Consider the following 12,223-nt stretch of genomic DNA (forward strand, 5'->3'; position numbering starts at 1 on the left):
CCTGCGGATAGGCTGCCCCAAACCGTTCAGCGATAATCACCGAAGAATGCCAAATAGGCAGGCTAAGTGCTCCTAAGAGGTATGGTAATTGAGTTAGAACGGTTTTTCTGTCAGACCAAAGAAGTCAATTGATTTTTGTTGTTTATCACCCTCTTTAAGGGCAGGTAGTTACTTCCGCAAAAATATGGATCCAAAGTAGAATTAGTCGCAAAGTACGACGAAGGGGATTGGGATAATCACAATTCCACGAAGCCATCGTAATTGATAGAATATAATAGCATATACCGAGAGGGATAGGTGTTCATCTATGTTGTGTGTAAAATTTACGTATAAATACGTTTTGAAACAACGTTACGCACTTGTCACCATAATAATAAATTGGCTAACTAAATAACGATATTCATATACATTTGTATAATCACAAATGATGCTATGTGACAAAGATGAAGTCATTCATATTCGGATGGCTGGTCGAGATTGGTTCAATCAACTTCCAAATGTCACTAAAGTTTACCTTTGTTCAGCTGGAGTAGCATAAGGACAACATCATTATATTTGAATCAGATCTTCATGACATTTGCTTTTAGGCTAAAAAGTATATTTTACTACTCTTATTGACTTGAACTTTAGCTTACGAGAAAATGACATTTAACAATCGCCAAAAGCATACTTAAGTTTGATAGGAAATGTTTTGTCGGCGGCAAGTGTCATACCACCTGAATCATCTGAAAGGTAGATTGCCAACTATTCCTTCAAGTAAGTAGCCAACTTGCTTGATAGGAAGATAAAGCTCCCCAGTGGGGGCAGACTCCGAGCTGTCAGTATTCAAACATGTCCTTGTTCTCGTCAGGCTCTCGCCGAAAATGGGTGAGGGTTTTCATCATCTTCCATCTTTCATCATCAGTTAAAACCTTGTATTCGTTGTAATTAGTTCACCGGCAAGAAAACTGCAATAGGTTATAGGGAAAAAGACATTTTATTTTTGTAAAAAAAGTCTTGGTTAACTGGCTCAAAATTATGTGACAAGAACCAGACATCAACCTTCAGTGGCCTTACCTAAACAAATCATCGTTTTAATTTTACGGCATACTGTTTCAAAGCACTCCATAATTCCTAAACACTATAGTTTTTCGCAAAATTACTGAATTATACCATCTTATAAAGCGAATGGCTATAATTATTCATAATAGCTGATTCACTGAGAGATTACAATTATAATTACTTAAACTGATTATCAGATAGGAACTTTTTTTAACGTAGAAGTGCATTTCAAGAAGAGACTCGAATTGGGTGGGAGGAGGAATCCGTAGCGAGAAGCATAGACAATGCTTTGAATCTGAGACGATATATGGAAAAGGCGCCGGTTCACCTTGTTGACATACTGAATCTAAAAAGAAGAAAAAACGAATTTGATAACTTTACCAATTATAGTAAGGGTGGTAATTATCTTGGTGCCTTGTTATTCCCATAGGCAGTTTTTGTTATTGAAATTATGGCCTTCTTCTCTTGAAAACATATTGTGCCGTCTTCACCAGCAAATTGTCCAAATTATCCCTTGTCCAGATTGAGCATTTTCGTCATCACCTGTGATAATGAGGTGTCTGGATACCTTGTTATAGTCTCCTTGTCAGACATTTCAGTTCTTCCCCCACAATTTTATAAGTCTCAACCAACATATCACGAGTTAGTTCAATGTGGCCTCTGCAGGCGTTTTGGAATTTAGTCGGGGATATCGCTGCTTATTTCTCGCTAAACTGATTTCCCCAACCTAATCTCTCACGCGCTTGATAAATAGTTTATTCAGGATAGGCCAATCCATTGTGACTCCTATAATCTCAGACAATGCCTGCTTTCCCACCCATGCCGAGGCTCACCCACGCAATACCTTTATTTGCACTTACCTTTATTTGCCCTGAACAATGGGAATAGGTGTGAGAGGGCTTTGTTCAAAGACAATAGACGTGTATATGGCAAGGAAAATTCTGACCCGGTCTTAACCGGGTCGAATTAGTGTAATGGCCACTTGTACAGCCTACGGATTTTGACCGGAATACCTCATTTGAGAGTTTCGACACTAATTTCCTGCATCTTCTTCTCATTAGCGGATTTCAGAAGACGCGACGTACAAATGATGAAACCCGAAATAACGTCTTGAGCGGAAGGCGGCTATCAAGAGAAACCGTTGAATACGCTGTACACGTGGCATCTATTTCCTCTCTTCAAACCCGCCGGAAATTGGCTAAATCGGAGAGAGGGTAATCATATCGCGGACCCTATAATCGCATTTTGGCACACAAGGCACCAAGAGTGCAAAATTCCTTTAACGAGACTGTAAGCTGAGGCAGTAATCATCCGGCATATGCCTGCAGATCTACTTTTATCAGCACTGTCTACCTCATTAAAAAGACATTTCACGCCAAATGACACTGATAAAAGCATAAATGAATAGCGAACAAACCTTTTGATTATATAAAAAAGGTGTAGGAAAAAGCTGATCTGGCAGCTAGTTCGTTTCACATCAATAAGATAGACTAGAAATTCTTAAATATTAGGCAGTTGCGAGACTGGTTCTTTGGGACAATATCAATATTATCAAAACGTCTAGAATATTGAATCTCTTGATATTAATTTTACAAAAATCTCCAAACTATTGGTTCTGTTGATTACTCGCACAGCTGAGCCCGAAATAGAAACGGTATTCCTGGCCGTCGATCCGTATGATATATCAATCTTCTGATACAGAATCCATATAGAGTTTGTTGGTTCATAATCTCAGTGTAACGCTCTAAACCGAGACAGCGATATTGGAAAACTTAGATTCGTTTTCTTATTGCTGGATTGTGACTATAGATTGGCATCAGGTCGATAGACACCAATTGAAAAATATGTCCCAGCAACTATGCTCCCGGCATCGCCTACGGAGACATCAGTTTATACAGACGCGGAAGAGCACTCCGTTTTTCACCGACGATTCCAGTTCTTATCCTGACTAACCACGTATCATGTATCGTCTTTTTCTGAAGATATGTCAAGCATGAAGAAGATGTAAAAATCTTGTTGTTGAAATTGACACTTCCATGTTCGAAGTCTAATTGCAAAAAACTCGACTTCTGTGACAACCAATATCAGCCAATATGTTTGACAAGGTTTTGTTTCGTTAATTTTCTGAGTGGCTCAATCTTTATTTCCAGGTGATGACAAAATACATGTATTGACATGTTTAGTTGTTAGAGTGAAGGAATAGAACTATGGGCATAATAGCAATTAAAATGTTGGCAGTTTTTTCGAGTTTTTGAGACATGAAGGGCACACTAGAAACCTCTGAGATTCTCTTATGTTTACTGCCAGAGAACCAGCCAACCAAACTAAAACATCATAATTATAGAATAACAAGCGGTGATGAAAAAGGCCCAGTCAATATTTCTTCAATAAAAAGAATACCACAATCTCCCACAACAGGTTCCTTATATCAAGTTATGCTAATCGCTGCGATCACGAATAATTTCAAACTTGATCTCCAGACATTACAAATCACAGCAAACAACATCGCTGCCTTCCAACCGTGCATACGCAAGGGATGAAACTTTTTATGCAACTGTTCTGAATGACGTGGAACGACTACCAAATAGCATGATTCAAAGTTTTAGTAAGACTCTCACGAATGGGAAGCTTATTGGCAGCAATCTCGAATTTACGAGAATTAGCTGATAACGAGGTGAAGCTCCGAGTGTTCCCGTAAGTATTACTGTTTGCCTATCTGTTTTCCTATTGACAACCGTTGCAATATCAGAACGGAGATCCTAAGCTTGGTGAATATAAAGCCCGTAAACAGTCCATTTCCTTGAGTCCTTTTTGGCTCCCCATACCGCTGGACTCATACCGCTCCCATTGTTAAATTTCTTATCATAATCATCGCGTTAAGAAAAACGTAAATTGTAGCAATAACACCTACTCTGATGGAAGAAATTAGATACACTTTCTCCTTCTTGAGACGATAACTGCCGTCAGTTATACCGGCCTGCTATATTTTACTCAGCAATAGGATCCAATAAAGGTTACACTTTATAATGGAGGCTGTCCTTAAACACCCCTGTTTCAGTAGAACTCAGAGCCCGGTTGTCACTGACGCTGATGATGAGGGCTGATCATGTTTCTTCATTTTGGCCAGAAAAAAACCAAGTGAAAACAATATTTGGACTTGACATTCGAGTGTCGCGTAAACGAATGGTACAGGACTTGATGAGACGACAGACCTTCGTAGTTCGAATTTCGTCTTTCGTAAGGGTTGCCAAACCTATACTATTCAAGTCTCACAGATCTGCATTTCGTTCCGTACAAATCTATCAAAGCTACGAATCAATACCATGTTTCCTCTCCTTTCTTGATTAACATTACGGACTTGAATACACGGAGGCTTCGTTTACATGTAACACAATAACATGTGTGATATGAGACCTTGCAAAACTGCATTACATCTATATTCCATTTGCGAACACTGCCCTTCTGCGCACTTACGGATGGCTGTAGACATTCAGAAGAAAATTAACCGAAATGAATTGAGCAGTAAAGATACAAGCCGAAAAAATCGAGCAGTTTTATAGCAAGCGATGCCAATGTTTAAAAGCCATTACGTTTGAAGTGTTTAAATGGTGTTACCCCAACGACGCTCCCCTTCTCAAGCCCAGCGGTGCAGAACGCCAAGCGGCTCATTGCCTCGTAGATCGCACTGCAATAAAACGTTACTTTATGGCCGCATGGGCGTGATATTGGCACGCAAGGAATGAAAGACCCTGCGTAGTTCCCAGAAAGAACAACACTATCGGTGTACTTATACATGTATGGTAGATGAAAGTCATCACCAGGGTGTTAGCGGAAATATAGTGGCCAAGGCGCCGCTATCACTTCCGCAAAGTTGATGGAGCTTTTGATACTAATGGTAAGTCACAACTCCTTTTGAAACAATCTGAATCTGAGGGATGATAAGTGGAATGCATTTCATCATTAACCAATTCTTCGTCGTATCAGTGAAATATGCCAGTCGCACTGTCGCTGGAAACTCGTCAAACAATTTCAGAAATATAGTTTACTTATGAAACAGGAAAAGAACAAGCATATTGATGGAATGAGGATACGATACTGAGCCAGATACTGTCAGCTGTGAGATGTGAATAGGAAAAAAAGAGGTTCGAGACCCGGAGCGCTTTGTTGACGCTCCTGCCAGCATAGATCTAACAAGAAGCAAAATTCGAATTCTGCATTCTTTAAATGATCAAAGATTTCTCTACTGTCTCGGTTTATTAGCTTTAGGAAAAAGTTATGATTGTAACAGCCAGCTGCTGTCAAACGCAATCGGAAAATAGAGCTGTGCGTTCTGCTTACGCTTTTGATGTAATATTGATCTATGAAGAAGTAAGATTAGAATAAACTTTATATCTGATTCGAAATTTTTTGTTTGGTTACTCTGCGTATGAAGTATTTCAGCCAGCCAAATGTGATGCTTATCATATACTCACTAAACCATCTCGAAAACATACTTTTGCGTTCTTTTTGAATGAAGATAAAAGCGTTGACAAGTGCATTTCTTTCCTGGAGTAACCAAAGGTTGTGAGAGACACTGGCAAGTCGTCATTCATTTCCAGGAACTCTTCCTAAAGTAACTGATAATGCAATACATAATGTCATAGTTCGTGTCATGTTTTCCATCAGATAGTATAATGTCCTGTCTTAGGAAATAAGGAGTTGCAAGTGAAACCGTGCTCGGCCTTTAGCTAATATATTATAAGGAATATCTGGAGATCCACCAAAAGATTGCTGAATGTCACTGACGACTTCTTGTTTTCAAGAAACAACTTGTCTCAAATGGATCTTATTTTGGAGCATAAGTCTTCAGGTCTCGTTCTTAATTCTTTGATATCTCCAAATGTAGCGACACAAAAGTTAAACCTTCGGCCTCATATAATTGCAATTCTTCGTTATCTCTGCTTTGATCACCATGGTATTAAGAACCGTGTATCAAATATCAAATAAATTGTTAATTAAATCATTGTCTTAACTCTGAATATCAAAAGAAAAGCTTAGTTTGAGTATCAACAATGCGCTGACCAGGGAATGAATTGACATACTCAGCTGATCGTTACAACTGTACATGTCAAAGTACATTTCTGGAGAAGGACCGAGGGATCTATTTTTTGTGTTCTGTGGCTTTCATTGCAAGATTTTAATGGATTCAGTCATGTCAGAACTGTCAACATTTATCTCAACGATTGCTAATCAACTTCTATTTCTGCATTCGCTGCTGCAGGCGATTCGAACTTAATCCAAACCTTTTACCGCAAACATATCAAGTTTACAACCATTAGCTACGCGCAATTGATGCAACTGAACAGTGGGGTGCTTTCACTGAAGTAAAGTTTATCAATTTTGGGTTTGATTAAGAAAGAAATATACATATAAGAGGGAACATGAAATCGTTTAGACCAGTCTTTCAAATATCACTGGAAAGACTCTGATTAGACCCTGAACATTCGTCGAAGACAACAATAGAGCCACCTTGTTGAAAACAAACTGCAATTTGGCTATCAAAATAAACAAATTTAAACGTTTCTAAAAATATATCTCTTTGGTTCTGGCCATGTTCCATGGTGCAAAATCCAAGGCACGATCGCTTTACTCATGATAAATAAGCTTATGTACCTTTTCCTGAAGATTTAACAGTCATGTAGTTCTTCATTTTTCATGATAAGTAATGCAAGTCAGCAACAGCTTGAAAATAAGTTACATAATATGACATAGACTGTTGCGGACTTGAAGAAACCCTTGGGCAGTCATGCTAACAGTTCCCAAACCGATTGCGCGGTGTCCTTTAGGAGTCTGTATGGCGGACGCGTGGTCCCTGGCGTCCGCCCCTGACTTCAACCCAATCAATCAAGCTGTATCACATAGGTGCAGACTCCAGACCGGAGCTTCCCCATCATCAATGATGAATGTTCTATGATGATACAGCTAACTTGTAAATTGATCGCATTGAAAATCAGACAATTTGTACACGATAGCCTAACATTGCTTGTTATTTATGACTGTCATATCATAATCCGTTCGACAATTAAAAGGCTTTGAGGAATAGGTTAGATAAGACCTTTCTTAGATTGAGAAAGGGGCAGTGAGTAATTTTTATTGAATCTACAGTTGACGACTTTTATGCAGCTGGCGTCTATGGAAGCAGAACCCAATCATTTGCTGACAACAATTTAGCCGAATGTGAGTTGCGTATCCCGGATAAGTCCCATAAAGAGAGACTCTATGATGGTCGCAGATTGCCAACCCCATTGTTTATTCCAGTCGGCTGACTTTAATCATGGCATCGTATATTTGGCAATACCAATGAAGGGAACTCTGCGGTATACTGACGTATAAATCTCTGAATTGGCCTCTCTATTTTGAGCAGTTTTTCTCGTACATCTGCTTTTAGGAATCTGAACCACTGCCGTATGTGTAACTAGAGTAAATACGAATTACCAATTATTGCGTCAGGTGGCACCTATAAATTTATAATTGGCGAAATGTTTTAGCTCTTATATCCAAGAAAAGGTATTATCGTGTTTTGATAAATGCAGTTTTACGCATGCCGACTGGAGTGGTGTTACATGTTTCATGCATGCAAAGGTATTAGCGTGTTTTGATAAATGCAGTTTTACGCATGCCGACTGGAGTGGTGTTACATGTTTCATGCATGCAAATTTGCTGAACTTTATATTTATGGTACATGTACTTGTATACCTGTCTACAAAGCGGCAATGTTGAAATTTACTTCAGTATGTACAGCGCCTTCAGCAAGTATGCAATCAGAATTTTCAAAAAGACGAAAGATGTTATTTTTAAGGAACGGCGCTGCCCATTGCCGAGAAAATGAATGAAAAAGAACTTACCAGAAGGAGCGCATCTTATCAGTTATTCCGTTAAAAAAACGGCAAAAATTCTCTAGATACATATATATGATACACAGTAACAATTGAAAGATACGACGATGATCGATTAATACAACACGTATATATCCAGTTGATTACTTAGGATGGGATATTCCAAGCTGCACAAACATTTTCCTGACTAATAGCGGTCGTGTAGCCCTATGTTCACAACAGATGCTCGCTGAAGAAGCAAATCTCGCAAATTCACCTCGGAAAGTCAGTCATCTAGTTTGGTGTTGTTCTTGTTTTTGAACTTTATTTTATTTAAAAATGAGCGTGAAAGAAACTTGAAATGAAAAATCCTTCAAATTGAGGCGCTCTTATTATTGAATTTGTCAAACGCAGCCGTGATACCCGTCGATATCTTACTTTAATCCATACTGAAAAAAATATCCATAGATTTCTTCTTCCCAGCGTAAGCGGTACCGATGCTATTGATTGGCGTTGCCCCTGTAGCTCTCAAATGTCTCGCGAGCAGTGGCTTCAGTAACAACAATGGCAACAAGCAACACTACCCGACATGCCAAGCGCGGAGCACGCGATATTCTGACCACGTGATGCGATCAATGGCTACAAACATGGGTGAGATTAAATCCTGGTTCATCATTCACTGTGCTGTCAATAAAGCGGGTTTTCTTGGCGGGGCAGGCAGGATTTATGACCTGGTGGCATCTGTTTCGAACAGCCCGTAATAAGTATTGCGCTATAAACCACGGGCTAGTGTACGAGATTAGCGAAATAAACTCTTGGTCAAGCTTACTCCTGGCTATAATCTTGATTCAATACGTTTATGTCTGTGCCCAAGGACCTTACCACCAATCTCATGATGAAACATATGTTATCACGTGATATACCATACATGTACATATCATTTCAGAATAGTTGCTGACATATAAGTAATCAGTAAAATTCTCTAAGCATGGACCATGAACTTTGTTGTCGAAAATCAAGGCATTTTCTTGCAAACGTCTTGTGAAGCAAACAGCTTTAAGCTCGAGACTGAGCGGACTGGGAATTAGCTGGGATCGTATCCTAATACGAAAAAAGGAAACCCGGAAATGGTTTCTCCTTGATCAATAGCGACTCAAACGTAAGATCCTGTTCCGTCGCTGCAACTGCTGGCTTATCTTACATTAGGCCGTCTATTATACATGCGAGAGATAAGCCTCGCACCCGAGACCTCACCCTGATGTCGTTGTTGCTGATACTAAGTAGCTTAATTTACTGCGATTTCAGGAATTTGACTGCGCATGGAGGCATTGGTTGTTTGTGTCGATCTCACGAACAGCAGGAGAAATCCCAGATCTCCTTTGAAATCGAGAGCTATAACAGCCTGTATCATCAATAATGGAAATGATGCGGGAAATGATGGTGATGACAAGAACGACCACAGCAATAACAGGTCTTTCACGAATGTGCCTCCATTCAGTAACCTTGAGTATATTTGTCCATCGGATGTAAATAATTTGGCAAGAGGGCTTACAATTGGACTGTTGATTTTAAAGACAACTTGTTTTCATTACCCATATGGCATTAAGCCCAAACGGCTCATTTCGAAATTCGAAATTCAAAACTCGGCTCGAACTTCAAAACTTGACTGTAGAATTTCAAAACTCGACTTCGAAATTCAAAACTTGACTGTAGAATTTCAAAACTCGGCTTCGAACTTTAAAACTTGATTGTAGAATTTCAAAACTCGACTTCGAAATTCAAAACTTGCTTAACATCTGATCCTAGGTGCTGTCAAGCTGTCACCCAACGTAGAATAAGAAACAGTTGTACGGGCTAGGGTTATCTTTAATCAAGTCAATGTAACGTGAGAGCAGCAGGTTTTAATGGTGGATAAGATTACTTGCTATGTGATCGACGCCACAGGCTGTTTATAAAAAGAGGAAGACCTTAAACGTCAGACAGAACGTGATGGCTCGTTATATCAGGCTCAGGTGTTATCGAAAGAGATAATGATCATCCTTGGATGCCTCGATCAGTTTCGTCACCAGCTGGTACTGTAGGGATTTTTTAGGTTTCAAAGTTCTATTGATAGAAAATGTTCACGTTCACCATCCTTGACTGTGGCAACCATTCATGCACTTCGTGGTCAGATTGCATGTAGACATTGCCATTAGTCTCATCCGACATGTCAGAGTTTTTGTTATAACATGACAATCCTTGCAGCCAAGGCGAACTGTTCCAATTACGTGAAAGGCATGGATCCCTTTATCTCGTCAAGAAAGTAGATGTTGAACTAAGATTTTGATTACGTACATGTGTGTACAAATGCTGCAAGAAGAGGAAAGACGAAGCGCCTTCCTTGCTTTCTAGTTGCCGTAATAACTTTGTAAATACAGCCGTAGACGTTTCACAGAGTGCCAGTGCGCGACAGCTTTGTCTACACCGGCGGCTGGTGAAGTAACCTTAACCTGACTGGATAACATCCCTGCCCACTTACCGGTATTGCAATGTGCCGTGGGGAACAGACGTGTTTGACTGTTTCCCATATTCCAGTGTCAACCTAGAGATAATAGTTATTGATAGACAGTTTAGCCATGATATTTCAAGACGGGGAAAAAGAGGCATACATGTCGATCTGATTTCAACGTTCACCAACAATACAATGAGGGGAACACTAGAAATGGAGGCACTCGACCAACCAACCGCGGTACAGTGCGCAGACAGCGCTGGAGACAAGAAATACAAGCCTCGGTTATGGAGATGTTATGGAGATTCAGCTACTGAATGCCTTCAATCTGTTGCCAAACTCGGTCCATTTGATTTTTCAATTAGTTATACTATCAATCGATCCCCAGACCTATCCACAGCTCTATTTGGAAATCTGTTAACAAACTATGTACCACAATCTGTCCGCCGGAATCCAATATATTAACTAGAGCATTGGGTTTGATATTGGCTGGGTAAGTGAGTTATATGATGTTTTGATGTCCAAGACTATTTGTCAGGATTTATGTGTCTATTACACCCGTACGATCGTAACCGGGGAATGTAGAAGAGATGGAAATGTCTGCCGCTGTCAAATCAGTTTCGGAAGTAAATATAGTGCGGTAGTTCTGTCATTAAGACAATCTTATTCCCCGTTTTTGTAAACACTCGTTGTGGTTGTCGAATAAGATAAAGTGGCAGAATACAGAGTGGTTACCATGTAAGATCCATTCCCAGAAATATAATCTTGGAGTGAAGATATCACATCAACGTTCAAACTTTGAGAAATTATCTTCCCTATCGCTGGTGACAGATTCAGCATAACTTAGTCAGTCAATGACACAAGTTGATCATCAAGAGAATAAAGATAATGAAATTATAGCCATCGTTAAATTCTCCTCGCTTAAATAAAAGCAACAACTCCATGAGGAAAAAAAGTACCATCATGACTGAACGTTTTTCCTCAAGATTTTATTCAAATTCAGTCATCTCTGAAGGTAATTACATAATGCCTGACGAAAAAAGGATTTACGGAATAAGGGTAAAGTTTACGTTTGAAGGTTGCTTCTATACCTTGACTCCAGCTGAACTCGAAGGTACGTGCTTAAAATGTAATTGGTCCATTCAACAACACTATAGTGTTGGCGTCATCGGTCATGATTTGGGAGACTGTTTGACGTAATTTGAGGCAACTGGCTGAGACACCTTTCTGAAATATCAAATTGCGACACCAACACCAATCCGCAGCTAGCCACTTTTAGGCCCGATGACAGCGCTTGGAGTGCCAAAAAGTCACTTTTTCGGGACTAATGAATTCCCAAACCGAGTGTGCGTGACGTCATAATCAAGGAAACAGCGTCTCTGATACTCGATTTGCCAAATATCGGAAGTTCGTTTGTCCGGCAAAAGCGATTTTTTAGCATTGCTTAGCGCTTTTGTCGGCTTGAAAAAAAGACTCTGAGGCCAGTCCTGTATTGATTCATGCGTCTATTGTGAACAGAGCAAGAGACCGTTGAACTTTAATTAAAGTTCCTTCCTAATCAGCACGTAACAGACTGAGGTGTAAATCGTACTGACGCCATTAATTAGACCCCATGTGGCAGCCTGATAAACAAAACAATCGTGTTCATGTATTTTTCGTGGCTCATGCAGATAGAAATAAATAATGCCTTGGGACAGTTATTACAAACGCAAAAACCTCACATGGAGTTCGTATATCAGTCTACAAAACGCTGCGATATTGTTGAAACTTCAATTTAGTAAGAAATTACAGAACTTTCATATTGATGCTCAACTTACAAATCTTTGAATGATAAAATCAA

The 12,223-nt window shown here is 39.6% G+C and overlaps 1 protein-coding gene across 3 annotated transcripts in view; it reads right to left on the reverse strand.

The window, feature by feature from the left end:
* The window catches only part of LOC135484410 (QRFP-like peptide receptor), a 76,353-nt gene that overhangs the window by 40,340 nt on the left and 23,790 nt on the right, over positions 1-12,223 (reverse strand). Inside the window, exon 1 of one of the 3 annotated variants that reach the window (XM_064765831.1) lies at positions 8,334-8,401. The exons of 1 other annotated variant lie outside the window; for it this stretch is intronic. The gene's annotated coding sequence lies outside the window, so the exon portion shown is untranslated. Of the gene's footprint in view, positions 1-7,925; positions 8,028-8,333; positions 8,402-12,223 lie in introns of those variants that run through there. One more of the 3 variants, XM_064765829.1, reaches the window with a different exon arrangement.

Source organism: Lineus longissimus, chromosome 3 (assembly GCF_910592395.1).
Source record: "Lineus longissimus chromosome 3, tnLinLong1.2, whole genome shotgun sequence".
NCBI lineage: Eukaryota > Metazoa > Nemertea > Pilidiophora > Heteronemertea > Lineidae > Lineus > Lineus longissimus.